The following is a 19,935-nucleotide window of genomic DNA, read 5'->3' as shown; positions in this document are numbered from 1 at the left end:
AATATGTGAACTGTTTTGGGGTTTCAGAGATTTTCGGTTAGATTTTTATTGGTTTTGTTATCGAAATTTTTATCGATATTGTTACCGATTTTGCTATCGATATCTTCGGAACTTTTCGATATAATAATCGATATTTTTATGGATTTTGTTATAGATATCTTTATCGATATTTTTAACGATTTTGTTATCGATACTGTCATCTATTTAGAACGAACAGGGGTAGAGATAGGGATCTAGATAGAAAAAAGACAAAAAATATAACCTTAAGCGAAAGTAGATGTATTTATGTATGTACGTATATTGGTTGTGAGACAAAATAGATATCTAACGTAAGTTTCACTTCTCCAGTGTGGCCCAGGCGCACTTACTTTTTTTTTAGCAAAAATAATTGCCAAAAATCAACGCGATTTTTCAGCCAGTTAAATGTTGCAATTTAATATATACTAAATTTATACTACAATTTAACGGGCTACAAAACTGCGTACTGAAAAATTTTTTACGAAATCGGATGAGAAATTAGCAAGTTTATTGAATTACCCTGAGATTTGCACAAAGTTTAGAAATAAACTGCGGATTTTTGTTTACTATCCTCTTTAGCTCAGATATAGATCAGAAAATAGTTTTGGCCGCCTAAATCGCCTGAATATACCTGTATTCGACATAGCCTTAAGCTTAAAAAACGGAAAACAACTTCCTCTGGAACGAATGGCGATTTTCTTCGAGATACATTTCGGCTCCTTCAGCATTGATATAGTTATATACACTGTAAAAGTTATGATCGCTATAATAAAAGTCATAAATTTACCGTTTAAATGGGACTTCCATCTCCAAATTTCTTAACCGTAATTTTAGGATTTTAACTTTTTCGATCATATTAGAACCGATAATTTTAGACTTAATTTTAATCATAAAAATCTAAAAAAATAAAAATTCAAAAGAACGATTATTTTTAATCCAGAAAAATAAAAATCAAAATAATTAAGTTTTACCGAAATATACAAATCTAAATATAAATATTATTCTTTATGGTAAAAAAAAACAAAAATATTTTTAAAACAAGATTTCTAAATATGAACGAAATCGTACCATAAATACTGTTATATCAAATATCTTGACCTCTGCGCCACCTACCGGCACAATTTATTCCTTTTTATGTAATTAATAAACATTCTTAATATGAACCAAATCGGATTACCACGAGTTTTAAATCTGAGTCCTCAATTCGCGTTTTAAGTAAGTTGACTCTAAAAGTTTTGTCGCGCAGACAAAAGTACGACCAAAAATACACTGCAGATGTGTGTAACATCAAAAATTTAAAACAGCACTACTTAATGCAAACAAATTGCCAGTGAATTAGGCTTGATTCATACTATAGAGTATTAGAAGCAGTAAATTATTTGCTATATCTTACCTTTCTATAAAACCAATATCCTGAAATCTCAACGATCAATATCCCATTGGTGTCCACTAACGCAGAAAGATATGTACGGCTTTGTAAGATTTAACTTTTATTTATTTCCTATAATTTTCTCACCTAATACTTTTTTTTGTTTTATTTAGTTGAAATTCATACAGTAGGCACTACGATAATTCCTGATTTTGAAGTATTATTAATGATTACACACAACTATGTATTTACTATGCTGTAATTAACAAAATAAATCCGCTTAATTAAGCATAAAAAGGGCTTCAAGACAATGCGCCAACTTTCTTTGCAATTTGCAGCGACATTAGAAGGGGCACTCAAAGCAGCGTGCTTTTTATATTTCGTCTACTTGTAAATTTGTTTGTCTACGCCTCTCACACTCGCACTCGCACTCGCACATGTGTTAATATGCTGCTATTGTTTTGCGCTATTAATTAATTAAATACATAATTTATGACTTTACATTAACAGAGCGAACGCACATGGGCATACACACTCAGCCATATACTGACGCGCAAACAAACACTTCTACAACAGCAACAGCAACACCAACTCGATGGCAATGCTCAAGTGGCTTTTTATTCGCCTGCGTATACGGTGGCGTATGGGTAACGCGACAACGGCGCCGCCACACTTTTGTAGTATTATTTTAGAGCTGCGCGTTTTGCGGTAAATGTGTTTGCACTTTTTATTATAAATGTTATTATTAAGCAGGCTTTTTATGTGTGTACATTTCCGTTGCAATTGTATGCGCCTGTCTGCTTGCTTGCTTACTTATTTATAAATTATTATTATATATTTTTTTATTTGCCTTTCATTTGACGATGGCGCCGTAGTGCAATAAATGGCAAACACTTTTAATTATTTCTTTCAGCTCTTTTGTCATTATTTTTTTTTTGTTGTTGTGTTTGCTCCCCTTTGCACATTTTTTGCGCAAATTACATCTATATTAATATGAATTTATGTATTTTAAGCATGTTAATTTGCGCGCGCATATTTTTTGTGTGTGTTTGTTGTTGGTATTGCTGTTGCAATTACAAAAAATAATATATTAAATATTTATAAACGCATTGCGAAATTGTGCAGCTCATTTGCTTCGTCGCGCAATTACATGCATTTACTTTTTTTTTGCGCATTGATTGTGGTATGTTTGTTGGTACTAACTTTTTTTTGGCGTTCTAATTTATTTGCATTTAATATTTGTTTATTGGCTTTAAAGTGCTTTACGCAACTCAGTTGATTTTATATATTGGCAAAATCGTATATGGTATTTAATTTGCTGATTATTAATGCTGCAATTTTCGTGTTAACGACATAGATATTTTACTCTAATTTACATGCTTCGTTAGGCGATCAGTTGATATAGAGGCTGCGGTACGCGGATATGAGTTAGCATATGCATTTACCTGGAAAAAATAATAGTTTTATTACATTAATTTTTAGCATTTAAATAAGTATATTTGTGGTAAGTATTGAATGAATTATTATAAACGTAATCATTAAAATGGTGGAAATTAATTGTTTTTGTTTGCTCAAAATGAAGAAACACTTAAACAAAATTGCAAAACCATATTTACTATTTTCTGAAAAGTAAAATTTTTAAAACCAACGGGAAGAGATATCCCTTACTCCTGAGCATGTAATGCCCGCAGATTAAATAAGGAAATATTTTTTTTAGTTTGGTAAAAAAAAAGAAATTAAATAAAATGAAATAAATGAAGGGGTAAACGCTGTTCAGATAAGATAATACTTTTATTAGTTTGGTTAAAATAAAAATAAATTAAATAAAGGAAGAAGTAAGTAATAAGAAATACAAAATCAATAAAAAATCGCCATTCTGAAACTGAATATACATACTTCAGAAGTTATAACAGTTAGAAGTAGGCGTGGTGGAATGGCCCCGAAAGGCGGTATATACCTTATCTTGCGTTCCTCTCGAAAGCGCTTTTTTCGAACTGGTGTATACGATAACTTAATATTTTCACGAAAATAAATGTCATTTAAAGAAATCACAGCCATTTTTGCAAAAAGAAAATGTACAATGGTTCTCCAAGTAGCTCCATAGCTACTATCTTCTTGAATGAGAAAATTAAATTAATTAATTTTTAATTTTCAGACAATTCAGAAATTTTGGAATAAAATTTAAAAACTCGCATTTTTTAAATGTGAACTAAAATGTAAAAAATAATTCATAGAAGTACAGATTTCGTATTTGAAGCTCCTTAAATTGATTTAAGTAAACTTTTAAAGCCAAACTAAAATGGGATTAAAGTAATTGACATTAAAATAAATTTTTCCGAAAAAGAAGAATTTTGAACAAATATTATTAATAGTAAGACTATAAAATCTAAGAAATACCCCACGGTAAAATTAATTTTAATGTCAATTACTTTAGTTCTATTTTTGGTCGATTTTAAAAGTTTTATTAAATCAAGTTAGGGAACTTTCTATTCCTCTTAAACGATATCTGTATTTCTATATATTACTTTTTTACTTTTTAGTTCAAATTTAAAAAAGGCGAGTTTTCAGTTTTTTAAACTATAATTTTATTATAATTTGTTTAGTTTAAATTCAATTACCAAAAAGTTTTACGAAAAACTAATTTTCGATTCAGATCCAGTGTGAATATCATTTTTGACTGAATATTTAAATATCTGAAAGTATCTAATGGCTGGATTACACGATCTCCACAATGCGCCTTATTTTATGCCCGTGTGATTTCACAATAAATTGACTGATGCAGCAATCTAGGTGCTTATTATGCCCAATAAAATATAAACCAATTGCATAAGCTGAGTTAATCGTGCGATTATACAGAATTTGATTTGGACATTTTCTTTATTGTGCGCCAAGTCAATATAATTCTACTCCAATGACCTAGATACCAACCGGTCATATCGTCTGCCGAACGATTACAATGTCTTCCAAGCAGAGATCCACCCTACAGAAAGGTCGGCTAGTCTTTTACTTAGTAGTAGGCTACCAGAGGATAAAGCCACTATCTTTATCGATAGTCAAGTAGCACTGAAGGCAATAGGATCTAAAATAGTGAAATTAGAAATTGTATGGAAATGTCGCACCACGCTGGCGTCATTGAGCTATCAACACTGGAAGCGGATATCTCCATGCTACCACCGTCTACCGATTATGGTAGGAAAATTGATAAATACACCGTGGTCGCGACGAATGATTTGTGGCATAGACAGGAAGACTGAAAGACCATAAAATTATTATTGCCGCTAAGAGGAACCTACTGCAGTAAGAGTCCTTAAGGGTGTTATCTCAAGACATTGCGCTATAGAACGAATGCTTCAACGATGGCGAATACCAACAAATAATCCCAGCAGAAGCTGTCGTGATGAGGATGAGGAAGGGTCAGTTGACCGCGCTCTGTCTCGGTGTCTGGGTGTACTGGAGATTTTTCGATAGCCCGAAAATTATATAATATTTAATTTTTTTTATTGTTCTTAAATGTGTACCTATGTATGTATGTATATGAAATACATTTTTTCATAAATTTCATATCTGCATAAAAAAAAATATTTGTTAACCTAGTGTATTTAGTGCCACATCTGTTGTATCTAATTTGGGGCTCGACAAGCTATTTTCTTTCTTTCACTACGTATGTTCTGTATATTGTTGTATGTTCGACTTCACCTCAACGAAACACAGTTATATATTTAGTAGGTTAAGTCACATAACTATTCGACTCCGAGCAATTATGTATTTTCATAGCTTTTAAATAAATCCATCCCGTAATATTGAGAGATATACAAAACCATATACGAATCAATATCAAAATTCCATATTTTTTATCATTTAGACTAAGGCCCAAACAGCAATAGCAATATCGTTGTCGACGACTGATATTTATTTTGGATTCAGCAACATAGAATCTTTAAAATAACAATAAAATCGATTTCGATATCGACATCACACAATTGTATATCCTTATCGCAATCACACTTTATCTTCAGGAATCTATCCAACATACAAATTTTTCTTTAAGGTAAGCCCATCGTCACACTCTCGCATGCTAAAGCTTTCTTACTATAGATAGATAGATACATGAATAATATCACTCATTTTCAAAAAACATGTGGCACATTTCAAGGGCACTTACATATCGTTTTGGTACATTTGCGTTGTATATCTCATAAATTTGCGCATTTTGCCTACACAGTTTGCTTTTAATGTTTTCTATTTGCTATTTGTTTTTTGCGCTACTAAATTTAGTGTTTTTTGTATTCTCTACAACAAGTTTTTGCTCATATGTAGTTGCCCGCTGCTGATTTTCGTGACCCTTTTGTTGATTGCCATCTATCATTCGTCTTGCTATTGTGGGCGTTGTTGTTGCTATAGTTGTTATTATTTGTATTCACCCTAGTTTGCCACAATTCTTTTGGTCAATAAAGCTTGAAATGGAGCAGACAATTGTTCATATGTAGCAAGGATGAAAAATGGAAATTTCAGGTTGTACCTAATATCATAAAATAAATGTATCCAAATGAGAATGATTGTACCTAAAAAAGTTACATCATTCATTTGTAATTTTTTTTATTAATTTTATTTAAAACATGAATACAAAAGATGGATGTACTTTAAACATGATTAAGTTTTTTTTTTAACTGAGCCTATATCTATATAGCCTTATTCATAAAAAATAAAGTAGGTTTAAAGAGCTTTATAAATTGACGTTTTCATACATTTTTCAATTTATAAACCTTTTAACAAACCCCAGTGGGAAAATGTAATGTATAGTAAATGAAAAAATAATCAGTAGAACAACCCTTTGCATTTTTTTCCCCAGGGCGATGTCCTAAGAAAAGTGGGGCATTCAATTTTGCATTACCTATTATCGAGAAATGAATGTGTCTTAATACACTATATTATTTATCACGCATGTATGAATAAGGCCAACTGACTATATTTGATGAGATACATGTTTATTTGTTTTTTTTTCTTTTTCTTTACCATGCTAATATACATATATTGAATGCATCTCATTAAAAGATGATTGTACCTCAAATATAGTGAATGTACGTAATGTACCTTTAAGTCATCAAACGTGGGAAAAAGGTACAATTTTACCTACTTTTTCATCCCTGATATGTGAGCAAGAATAAGAAGAAGAGGAGCGCTGTGCTGGTTATTCTTATGTGCAACCACTCACATTGATGGAGGCATACAGCAGCTATGGGGATGTGTATTTTATTTGCAGTGGCGTACATGGCGTATGAGTGACATTATAAACGAGTACTGACATTGAACTGGTGCGATTATATAGTGCGAGATGTAGATATTTGTGTATCTATCATCATTTACCGCCTCTGCCAAATTGTAAGTCATACAGAGGCCACAAAAAACTCCAGAAGAGTTGTCTAGTGGATGCGTTGGACTAGGCTGAGCATGCTTTTAGATGCCAATAAATTATTACTTTAATAAGTTCTGCTATATGACACTTGAGCAGTGCGAATTTAAAAATTTCAAAAATTTCTTAAAGGAAATGTTTGCACATGCTGCTGCTCACGTTCTTTTTCTGCCATATAACGCATGAACAAAATCTTATATTAAAGGAGGTACGCAACACCATCAACAAAGAATTTTCAAAAATCAACGGTAAATTTTGCGACTTGAAATTTGCACTCTTTATTACCACCAAAACTGCGTATTCTGAATTTTTCTCTTTCTATGTCCTGCTAAAATTTAATGTCTTACAAAAGATTTTTCTCAGGAATCGAATAAAAAATTTAAAATTTCAATGAAAATTTTTTGATTTTTCTTGCTAAACTTTAATGGGCTACAAAAGTGTATACTGAAAATTTTTCTAAGAAATCGAATTAAAAAATTGAAAATATCTTAGTGGTATTTTTTGCTAAAATTAAATTGCATAAAACTGCGTACTCAAATTGTTTCTAAGAAATCGTATTGAAAAATAGAAAATTTCGATGAAAATTTCTTGGTATTTCTTGCTAAATTTAATAGGCTGCAGCACAAACCTGCATACTCAAAATTTTTCTTAGAAATCGAGTTAAAAAATTTTAAGTTTGTAAGAAAAATTCTTGGTATTTTTTGCCAAAATTTACACTGCAAACTCAAAATGTTTCTAAGAAATCAAATTTTAAAAATACCAATTTCGATTAAAATTTTTTGGTATTTCCTGCAAAAATTTATTGGGCTATAAAAGTGCGTACTCAAAATTTTTTCAAGAAATCGAATTGAAAAATCGAAGATTTCGATGCAAAGTTCTTGGTATTTTTTATACCCGAGCGCACTTGTGGGCGAAATCGGACTGTAACCACGCCCACTTCCCATATAACGGTAATTTTCAGAAATACGAAAACTGCGATATTTTAGTAACTACTGGAGATTATTCACTCAAAATTGATATTTACAATAAGTTTTACACGAAAAATAAGAATGTTATACATTTTCGGAAAATGGGCCTAGCCACGCCCACTTATGGTTACATGTGTATATCTTGGTAACCGCTGCACCAATTTCTTCCACACTTGGCACAGTTGTTGGCCTTCGAACAACGTACCAAATGGCCGAAAATTTTTAAAATCGGACAATAACCACGCCCACATCCCATATAACGATAATTTAGAGAAATACAAAATCTTCGATAAATTAGTATATTTTAAAGCTAATTTATTCAAAATTGATGCTTGCAACAATTCTCTACCAAGAAATACGTTTATGGTAAAATTTTGGAAAAGGGCGGGACACCGCCCACTTATGATCACATATATGTATATCGGTAACCGTTCTACCAATTAGTACCAAACTCGGTGTGGTTATTGTGCTTGCCACATAAAAGCAAAAAAATGAATGAAATCTGACTAAAATTACGGCCGCTTTTCATATAACGGTAAATTTCAGAAATGCTTGAAACTGCATAATTTCGAAATTTGAGGACGCTAATTTACTCAAAATTGATACATCCCGGCTTACCACCTAGCGGTAACTTTCGGAAAGATGAAAAAATATATATTTAATACTTGCGCCGGGTATTTAATGTTCGGCTACACCCGAACTTAGACTTCCTTACTTGTTTTAAGTACACATATATACATACTAATGCAAACTCTGATATATTTCCTGCCACACGCATTTATATTTTTAAAATCATAAACCAAAAAAAAACTAACTGTCTGCTAAGTTTGTTTAGGAATTTTTACACACAATTCTGCTTTTTCCAGCAAACCAAACCAATTCCTCCCTCCAGCCATTTTCACTATTATTCTCGTATGTACGCCCGTTTGCTTCTTAACTTGTTTACGCATTTTCAAGCAATTCAGCAGTCTTTCTATGACTGAATGTGAAATAAATGTAGGTTTTCACCTATATTTCAAAGGAAGCAGAAAATTACTGCGTACTTTTCGTAACCCAGACAGGCGCTATATTATTTACTTGTTGGGGCATATCTATTTAAAATATGTATACATTACGTTTATGTATGGACTTTGTAAGAACACATTTAAAAGTAAAATGCGTATACTGAAATATATGAAGCTATGAAGTGGAGTGTGCTTAATTTTATTCATAAATATGCAGCAAATTGTGCACATATGTACATCTACATATTTCTATATATAGTCGCACATAGTTCTTTATGTTCGTATTTATTTATATACCCATTCGCTTTGTTCAACACTAACTTATATGCGTATTTGTACATATGTGTTTAGCACAGCGTGTAAATGACCAACAGCTGACTGCCAACAGATCTTAGCCAACATTTTTTCTTTTACATATAAGTAAGTATATATAGATAAGTGTATACATGTGTTAAAACATAAACAAAATCGTAAATATGTAGCAGAGCAATGAAAAATGAATAACAAGCAATGAAATAGCGGAAAGTAGCAAAAAGAGGTGGCATAAACAGCAAAGGAGCTGTTTGATAAAATGTCAGGAAAGGGCAAAAAACAGATGAGGCAACAAACCGGCAGCACAACTAGCGATGGTAGTGAAGCTGGAAAGAATTACAAGTACATATGTAGCAAAATACGTAAGCTGAGTAAAATGGGTGAATATATGAGAAGCGTATACATAAATAGAGAAAAGAGAACAAAAAGCAGTTGACTTATAAAAATGAAATAGCTAAAAGTATGGGAGGATGGAGTATGGATGAAAATTATATTAGAATGGCGATAAGAGTGGTAGTATGATAGATATGGGTAACTTCAGAAATAGCATACTTCGCTTGGCATAGCAGTGAGTAGACAAAAAGCACGCATTTTGTCAGGTGGTAGGCAGGATATGAATAAAATTAGGGACAAGTTAAATAAAAGGACGTAAAAAACTAAATATAAGCATATGAAATAAATGTTAGGATATTTATATATAGTTGTGTAGATATTAATGGGATCTATAATGTACATTTATAAAACGTAAAAATATTAATTGCATAGTCATAGGTGCCCGTGAAAACGAAAACATAGAAAATAAAAAAAATATTGACCAATTTATATATATGCAAATACGCTGGCAGCCATTGTGGTGTAGTTATTAGCAGTACGCGAACCATTCCTATGAAGCTGGGTTCAATCCCAGCTTCCGACAAGTATAAAAAAATATAAGAAAATGCCGGTCGCTCTCGGGAGGCAATGCCAAAACTTCGAGTGTATTTCTGCCATGAAAAACGGTCAGGGGCCTAAATATCAACAACAATAATCACTTCTTTAAGAGCGAGGTGGGCAAACCCGGCGAGGTTGGTTTGGCGTGTATTCTTATCAAGAAGGGTATAAATGCATTCCTTTTCTCTAATTTCAGCACAGCAGACACAACAGTAGTTAAGTTCGAACCGGCAGTACAACAGGATGTCTTGTTAGTGTCGTCATATATGTCCCATAAGCGAGACAGTCTCCCACCGGAAATCAAAGCTTTGGTAGACCGGAACGCCAGACCAATGGCTCTCATTATCGGATGTGATGCAAATGGCAGATATCCAGTATAGGGCAGCACAATAGAAAACGAGCAAGGTGATTCAATTCTACACTATTTACTAAACACTAGTTTGAGTGTTTGCAATACGGGTGACCAACCAACCTTTATCTTCCGGATTTCAAACCAGTTTCCTGAATGCGAGGAGGTATTGAAACTGACGCTGATATCAGAGTACAATGGCGTCACCGTTGAGGATTGGAGTTTCCGACAGCCCGTCAATATCCGATCACTGCTGGATACTCTTTGATTAGCGCGGAATATTGTACGCTTTCTCTAAATCAGTGATTCCCAAAGTGGTTCAAGTGGAACCCCCGAGGTCCATGGACGACTCGACGGGATCCAGGTGCCGTGAAAAAAATTTGGGGGTCCATAAGTTGTAAATGGGGGTCCACGAAAATTTATCTGGTTTCAATGTAAAGAACCAAAATGGTTGCTTGATACCCTCTTTATTTAACTTTAATTTTTTTCAGTGGTGTATAGTACTCTTGACTTACCATCACTTTGAGGTTTACAGACCACCTGCGGACTAAAAAGAACCGGATGCTGGTAAGACAATGAGTGATGCGCGGCGAAAACTGCTGGCGGCAGAGATTTAAGCACTTGTGTCTTTTCAATGCTACAGGATAATACGCCACCATTTACCTTTGTAGAAGAGATTCTATAATGTTGAGTTCCCTGAGGCTAAATGCTGGTTTGATTCCATAGTTGAGACCGGACTCACACATTGTCGAATCTTCACTGATTACTCCAAAACTGACTCTGGGTCATAATCTGGGGTCTTTTTCGAGGTTAATGGAAATGACCTTCACTTTTCTGTAGAGGAATATGCTTTGGTATTCTAGGCTGAGGTAATTGCAATACTCAAAGTCATGGACTACGTGGTGGAACATAGGTGGAGGGGAAGGAGTTAACGTGACTGCAGTGACAACCAAGCAGTACTTACTGGGTGTCAGGTCACTCTAGAGTATCTGGTTATGAGACATCTGTTCACCAGAATAGGCTCAGACCGGGCATTCCTCGGTCCGCAACCAGTTTTAGCACACGCCCCTTCAGAAACTGTGTGAATACTTCACTCAGAAATAACTGAGAGGCATCGAGGGGATGCAGGTGGGCAAAACTCATGTTGCCTTCAATCTCAGGAGGTCTGTCTAATTTTTTGCTCTCACTGAGCGGACGGCACTTCAGACAACTTACTGGACTGCTGACTGGTCACTTCACGTGCCACAAACATCTGACTGTGATAGGCGTAAATGACAAGTCCATTTGCCCTTCTTGCCTTGAAGAAGATGAGACGGTGGAACACTTTTTGTGCTTCTTGCTTGCTTGCTTATTTGTCATCGATTTTTTTTTTTAACTCGTTCTTTTCTCTATTTTCAGTTTCTGAATTTAAAGTTTGGTGTAAAAAACTTAGCCGTTTTGATGTTTTAAGTTTTGCGTTTTAAAAATTTGATAAATATTTTTCGCCTCACTTTAAAACTCGGAGCGATAAAAATAAAAATGATGTCATTAAAACAAATAAACTATTTTACATACATAGATCTAATTTTCACATTTAATTTTTTAAGAGCTTTCGGAATATTTAGAAATGTATCAGCGGGGGTTCCATCGAAACCAGTAAATTTTTGAAAGGGGTCTACGAGCAAAAAAAGTTTGGGAACCTCTGCTCTAAATACAGAAACCTACTGCGAAAACTGCAATAGAATATTAACGCCAAAAGCACCTAAGGGAAATCAGATAGAAAATATTACCTCAATAGATGAGATAGAACGAAGCATAAGCAACTTAGAGGGTTCGATGACTAAAGCCTATGAGGGATTAACCCCGCTGAGTGTCATGAAAAATTAATACCGGTAGAATAGGGAGCTTAGAACTCTTGGAAATAGCATTAGAAAACTTTTTAACGAATGCTTTAAATCCCAAGAATTGGAAGCCCTACAAAATAGCGTTAAAATCACATAAAAGGGAACTGAGGAAAGCAAAGGTCAAGTACTGGCATAGATACTGATCCTCGATTCAGCTAGGTTCATCAAGATCCTCTCAAAACAGCAAAACTACTAATAATTTATTAAAAATATAAAGGATAGGTGGACAAGATCCATGGCTCAATATTTGGAGACACTAGTTGAATCCCACTTACCAGGCTGTAAGTAATAGAACCCACACGAATACCAAATAGAGAACCGTAATCAATAATAAGTCCAAAAAACATCATTTATGCAATAAATAGTTTTTCTCCTTTTAAATCTCCACGTCCAGATGGTATAATACCGGCCATTTTACAGAACGTAAAGGAGCACATAGCGCTACTTGAAACCCTCTATAGATCATTTATTAGTTTGAAATATGCCCTCCAAAGCGGGAGACAAGTCAAAGCAGTGTTCATACCCAAGCCTAATAGGAAGAGCAACGAAACAGCGAAAGATTTAGACCTCTAAGCCTGACTTTTTTGTTCTTAAGGCACTGGAAAGGAAAATTGAGTGCCCATCATCAGCAAAATACGTTTTCATCAAAGGTGAATCGACGGAGTTAGCTTTAAATGAAGTAGTAGATAAAAATCACTTCACTTCTAGCATTACACTTTAGCCCCCTCCCTGGATATAGAGGGCGTCTTCAACAACATTGAAGTTGATACAATCATCCAGTCACACATGTGGGTTTGTGTTGACGGCCGTGTCGTTGGTTGGGTACGCTCCATGCGAGAAAGCAGAGCTATTTAGGCAGTGTACTCTCCCCACTGTTGTGGGTTGTAGCACTAAACAGCATACTGCTAGAACTCAATAGAGGAGAAGTTAAAATAGTGGCGTATGGCACTGACGTTGTAGTTATAGCGGTCACAGGGCCTATTCTTTCTATTGTAAGAGACATTTTAAAGAAAGCAATGATGTATAAATTGGCAATTGAAAATTTATAAATGTAAGTATCACATTTAATAGCAGATATCGTTCAGTAATATTATCGAGATCAAAGGTAAATGAAAATAAGCAAAAGGACTAAATATAAATTGGTGCTGATAATAAAATCGGGTTCGATAAGTGATATGGACTTTGAAAAAGTTATCGATTGAAAATATATGTAAATTTTTTTTTGTTAAACATAATAAAAAAACACAAATACAAATGTAAGTTAGTTTAAAATTCATATTGAAAAAATGCAAGAAATCTATGACAATAAATTAACGTTCAAGACCAGGGAAAGCATGTTTTGCAGCTGTTTGCTATTTAGTGCCGTTTTATGAAAAAAATCGCCAAAATTTATGAGAAAACCATGTGACATTAAAACATGTTTATAGAGCCTTTATGAACTAGCGGATTTTTTTTTCGAAAAATAAAATAGAGTTAAGAAGCTTTATAAAGTGATATTTTCGGTACTTATTATCGATTTTTAAATTAGTTAAAGTCTTCATTGTTTTTTGTTAATACGGGTATAAGGAAATATAGCCTAACGTTTTGTATACACAGTCCTGAGAGGGTGAAAACTTATAAATACCACTGTCATTTAACCACTAACAAACTCACTTTAGTAAGTTTTTAGTTAAATTAAAAAACTAACTATCTTATAAAACTGCGTTAAAATATGAAAAGTTTGCTAGCTGCTAATATATTAACTCCTCTTGGCATGTTTGCTTGCCAATTATTCTACTTTTCTAATTTTTTCATTTAGTTATTTAGTTATTTAAATTTTTTTCTACTTCTAACACCATTAAGCCACGTTCGCAACTTTACACTTCACTGTTCTCGTTTTAGTACAACTACACACTTGATGTGCTCTCCGCGGTGACCCAACGAAAGTGAACGGAGCATTTGTGTTAGATTGCATAGTTTATGGATGCTACCCACAATTTGTGCCATCACCGAAAAATTAAGCTCGTAAAAAATGCAAATTAAAAACTTATCCAATTAATTCTTGTTACAGAAAGAAAAATGTTGAATGAGGGAGAAAACTGCACAGTAAACTAGAAATATTTCTCCTTTTTTTAAGTGAGTACCATATAAATATGTATTTTGTTTGAAAGTATTATTTATATATTAGGGTGATGCTTAAATATAGGAAAAGGAAACAAATTTTTACACTACATTTTCTAAGGTTCAACCCCTACGTCGCTGCTACTATAGTCGAAGATATCACATATAAATTTTGGACCCGATTGGTTACGGTTAAGGCGTGTCGCACGGGGGGCAACCCGATCGCAATCGGGACCAAAATTTACACGTTATACCTTCAATTTTAGTAGTATTGATTTTGGGTGTTAGATGAAAAAGAAAATAATAATTTTAATTTATTGAGTCTCCGTAGAAGAATCTGAACTTTGGCCCCTATACGACACGCCTCAAACGTCTCCAATCGGAACGAAGATTTATATGTAATAGCTGCGATTGTGGCATTACCGATTGAGGAGATGACACGGAAAAAAATCGTTCATTTGATTTTTTAAGGACCACCCTAATGTATATGTATATGTATGTATATATTTATATATGTATGCTTGTAAGCGAACTAGAATGTTTAATGTTGTTTTCCTTTAAAACTGTTAAAGGCCTCATAGCTATCTGTATTTAAAATTAAAACAATTATACCATTTTATCATAACTATTTCCTTTACAAAGTTATTAATTAATTAATTATCATCGTAAAGAGCTTCAACAAACCACATTCAAACAAAGTTTCAGTTGAAAACTTGAAAGCAGCAAAAGGAGTATGGAACACTTTTTAAATTTTTCCCGAAAAAATTGTAATGCCTCTTGCCATATGGGTTGCGAAAAAAGGATTCCGCGGCGACAGCTTACATTTAAGTCTGATTCACAACAGAAATGAGTGTAAAGTACGAAAATAATAAAAGTAACAACAACAACTACAACGACAGCTGGGAAGTAGGTAATGCAGCGAGTGAAAACATGATAATAATGGCAGGCACTACATGAAAGAAAAAGAAGAAGAAGAATCACAACTGCAACAACAACAACACATAAGACGAGGCGCGCGTTAAAAGACAAAAAGTATTGCAGCAGCGAAGCAACAGCTACAACAACAACAAAAGCAGTGAAATTATTAACAAGTGACAAGTAAAAGTAGCAAACCAACAATGGCCGCACAAATTGCAGCTGAGTAGCAGGCGAGTAAAGGAAAAACTGTGCATGAATGTGCGGGCGGATGTGTGTATTAACGATACATGTAAATAAGCATGCATCCGTGTGCATGTGTGAGCGTGTGCGGCAACAACTTTTAAAAGCCGCCAGCGACTGATATGACGACACTGAACTTTCAAGTGTATGTGTGTGCTTTGCTTTTGTACAGCGCTACACTTTTACATTTAAAAATATGTAGCGCACGCGCGCGCGTTCACCCTGGCGTATGAGTAATGAAAAAATTGCCGGTTGGAGATGTGTTGAAGCCTGCGAAGGAAGTGGCAGTAGCAGCAAAAGTAACAGCAGCAGCGGGAGAAGACAGAAATTTTGCTACGCTTTTACTTTGCATATGTAATACAAGCAGGCAGTCACACATATGATAACATACATACATATCTATGCATGAACATGAGAGTGCACTACTCCTCAGACAAAAAAAAATCGGTACTCGGAAATATGAAATTTATAAAATTTTAAAACCTCTGCCAATATATTTCGGAAAAATATAAAGATTTATTATATATATATATATATATATATTGAATATACCTGCAAAAATCAAGTTTTTTATACCCGAGCGCACTTGTACACAAGGGTATTATAACTTTGTTCGCATAGCGGTTGTTTGTAACAGCCAAAACGAATCGAGATAGATATAGACAAATGTATACGTAGATGATCAGAATGAAAACAGAAGTCGAATAAGCCATGTCTGTCTGTCCATCCGACCGTCCGTCTGTCCGTCTGTCCGTCTGTCCGTCCGTCCGAGTACACGATAACTCGAGCAAAAACTGAGATATCTCAAAGAAATTTGGTATGTAGATTGGCCTTTATCCAAGATAGGCTGGTATTGAAAATGGGACCATAACCACGCCCACTTCCCATATAACGGTAATTTAGAGAAATACAAAATCCTCGATAAATCAGTAAACACAGAAGCTAATTTATTCAAAATTGATGTTTACAATAACTTTTTAGCAAAACCACCTCTGTGATAAAATTTTGAAAAATGGACGTGATAACGCCCACATCTGACTATATAAGTTTATCTCATTTAGTATAACTGAAAATACTATCGAAATTGTTGGAAATAGGAATAAAACTACTCTTCTTACCATGTAACGGCAGTTCTCAGAAAGGTGAAAAACTATATTTGATACTTGCGCGGGGTATTTAATGTTCGGCTCCACCCGACCTTAGACTTTTTTAACTTGTTATAAATAAAATAAGTTTATTAAATTTTGTTTTCTATAAAATCACTCCAGATACTGTTTATCAAACTTTAACAATGGAAAATTCTAAAAATGTATCATACATTTTAAAAATTGTATCAACTGAATCAAGATAATGAAATTTTTTAAATCTTTATATTTTTTCTTCAGAAGTCTTAAAAAATAATAAAATAAAAATAAACCCCAGCTTTTTGTTGGTCGTGCATCCTAATGTACACGTGCCCATTATGAAAAGAGAAAATATGCATAAATATAATTTTTGTTAGTGTACGCATATAAAAACCTGCAAAATTTATAACAAGGCTGTGTGGGTGCATCATAAAATTGTCAAGCTCAGTAAGCGAGTGAGTTTTATTATGCTTTTTACTTTGCTACGCTTTTTACTTCGCGCAAAAATACTACGCATGCAAATGGATTCTCATATATTTGTATGTTAGTAAGCAAACAAGAAAATGCCACAGCGTATGACATAAAGTAGCGCTTACGCTTTTTGCACACACATGACATGCACGTGTGTGTGTAATTCCTGCTTTTGCATTTACAAATTTCGCGCAAAATAAAAAATGAATGCAAAGCAGCAAAAAACAAAAAGCTTCGCTCCGCTTCACTTCGCTGTCAAAAAGCATAACTTGCCACGAAATTATGCAAAGTTACGCGCCACAAAGTGGCACAGACACGATAAGCACTTCAGCGCAGCTGCAGCTGGCTACTTGCTGAACTTACGCGCGCGCTACGCTAGCACTCACTTCCACTCACTCGCTGCGTACTTACTCCTTTAACTTGCGCACTTCTCCACTTATCATCACAAAGTTGCTCATACATACTTACTTTTTTGCTTGCTGCATTATTTATTGCCTTTCACTTTATGCTACTTTTCAGTTGACATATTTTCGTTCATTTTATTTTATTTTATACTTTCTTCTTAAATGTTTGCGAAAATTGGCCCGGAAATATTCGAAATATTGCAAATTTCATATTTTTAAAAGCGCGAATTGATTTTGTAATAAATTCTAAGTTACTCGAAATTATGCTAACTTGTTTAAGAGACAGAACCCCGCATATTTGCGACTCCTACATTTTCTCCAGAGCAGTGCTATAAATATAGGTTCCTCTATGTATCAAAAAAAGTAAGTGCGGCTAGACCACACTGGAGAAGTGAAACTTACGTTACATATCTATTTTGTCTCATAACTAATATACAAACATATGTACATACATACATATATAACGGGTGATTTTTTAAGAGCTTGATACCTTTTTTTTAAAAAAAAACGCATAAAATTTGCAAAATCTCATCGGTTCTTTATTTGAAACGTTAGATTGGTCCATGACATTTACTTTTTGAAGATAATTTCATTTAAATGTTGACCGCGGCTGCGTCTTAGGTGGTCCATTCGGAAAGTCCAATTTTGGGCAACTTTTTCGAGCATTTCGGCCGGAATAGCCCGAATTTCTTCGGAAATGTTGTCTTCCAAAGCTGGAATAGTTGCTGGCTTATTTCTGTAGACTTTAGACTTGACGTAGCCCCACAAAAAATAGTCTAAAGGCGTCAAATCGCATGATCTTGGTGGCCAACTTACCGGTCCATTTCTTGAGATGAATTGTTCTCCGAAGTTTTCCCTCAAAATGGCCATAGAATCGCGAGCTGTGTGGCATGTAGCGCCATCTTGTTGAAACCACATGTCAACCAAGTTCAGTTCTTCCATTTTTGGCAACAAAAAGTTTGTTAGCATCGAACGATAGCGATCGCCATTCACCGTAACGTTGCGTCCAACAGCATCTTTGAAAAAATACGGTCCAATGATTCCACCAGCGTACAAACCACACCAAACAGTGCATTTTTCGGGATGCATGGGCAGTTCTTGAACGGCTTCTGGTTGCTCTTCACTCCAAATGCGGCAATTTTGCTTATTTACGAAGCCATTCAACCAGAAATGAGCCTCATCGCTGAACAAAATTTAAAGCGCGAAACACATTTCGAACCGAACACTGATTTTGGTAATAAAATTCAATGATTTGCAAGCGTTGCTCGTTAGTAAGTCTATTCATGATGAAATGTCAAAGCATACTGAGCATCTTTCTCTTTGACACCATGTCTGAAATCCCACGTGATCTGTCAAATACTAATGCATGAAAATCCTAACCTCAAAAAAATCACCCGTTACATCTGCTTTTGCTTAAGGTTATATTTCTTATTTTGTTTCTATCTAGATCTCTACCTCCCCCCTTCTTCTAATTACATTTAAGAAAAACGATAGTAACATCCAACGAAATATCGATAACAAAACCTATAAATATATCGATAACAAAATTGATGACAAATTCGAGAAAAATTTCGATAGCAAAATCGATAATATATTGGTAGCAAAATCGATTAGAAAATCGTTAACAATATCGATAACAAAGTCGATAAAAACATCTTAAATATTCTATAACAAAATCGATAACAAAAATCGATTATTAAATCGATAAAAAATATCTACCTAAATATCGAAAACAAACTCGATAAATAGTTGATAGCAAAATCTAGTACTAATCGATAACAAAATCGATAAAAAATTGATAAAATTATATGTATATATAAAATTATATATACGAATTCGGTAAAGGTATCAATAACAATTTCGATAAAAAATATCAATAACAAAATCGTTAAAAATTTAAAAAAAATCTATAAAAAAATCGATTTTTATATCGATAAGTTCCGAAAATATCGACAAAAAAATTGATAACGATATCGATAAATATTTCGATAACAAAATCTATGAAAATACCGATAACAAAACCGATACAAATATCGATTAATATATCGCTAAGTCCCGAGAATGCTGAAAATCCCTAAAATCCCAAAAATGTTTGCAGATTGAGTCTCTATCTACATATATCCTTTTCTCTATGATTATCTTTATTTTAGTCTTTCTTCCTCCACCTTCATCTTTTCTTTTATCGGTATCCTCATCTTTTTCTTTATATTTAGCTTTGTTTCGACTCCCAAAAAAGGAGGAAGTTATCAGTTCGTCGGAATATTTTTTTTTTATGTATGTTACCGCATAACCTTGGACCACATCAACTGATAATTCTTCTTATACCTCAGAGGTGGTCCCATACTAATCTGGTTTAGATCCGATCATTATATCGTGAGATATATATACATATATATATATATATATATATATATATATATATATATATATATATA

At 33.9% G+C, this 19,935-nt stretch overlaps 1 protein-coding gene across 1 annotated transcript in view; it reads right to left on the bottom strand.

Annotated features, from left to right (window-relative positions):
- LOC118740051 (ras-interacting protein RIP3-like) overlaps positions 1-19,935 on the bottom strand; it is a 342,513-nt gene that overhangs the window by 296,789 nt on the left and 25,789 nt on the right. The window contains exon 2 of the mRNA XM_036471547.1: positions 1,412-2,832. The gene's annotated coding sequence lies outside the window, so the exon portion shown is untranslated. The remainder of the gene's footprint in view (positions 1-1,411; positions 2,833-19,935) is intronic.

Source organism: Rhagoletis pomonella, unplaced genomic scaffold, assembly GCF_013731165.1.
Source record: "Rhagoletis pomonella isolate Grant_MI unplaced genomic scaffold, Rhpom_1.0 Rhpom_scaffold_00005, whole genome shotgun sequence".
Taxonomy (NCBI): domain Eukaryota; kingdom Metazoa; phylum Arthropoda; class Insecta; order Diptera; family Tephritidae; genus Rhagoletis; species Rhagoletis pomonella.
Note: the sequence above shows the minus strand (reverse complement) of the source record. Positions and strands in the feature narration are given on the sequence as shown.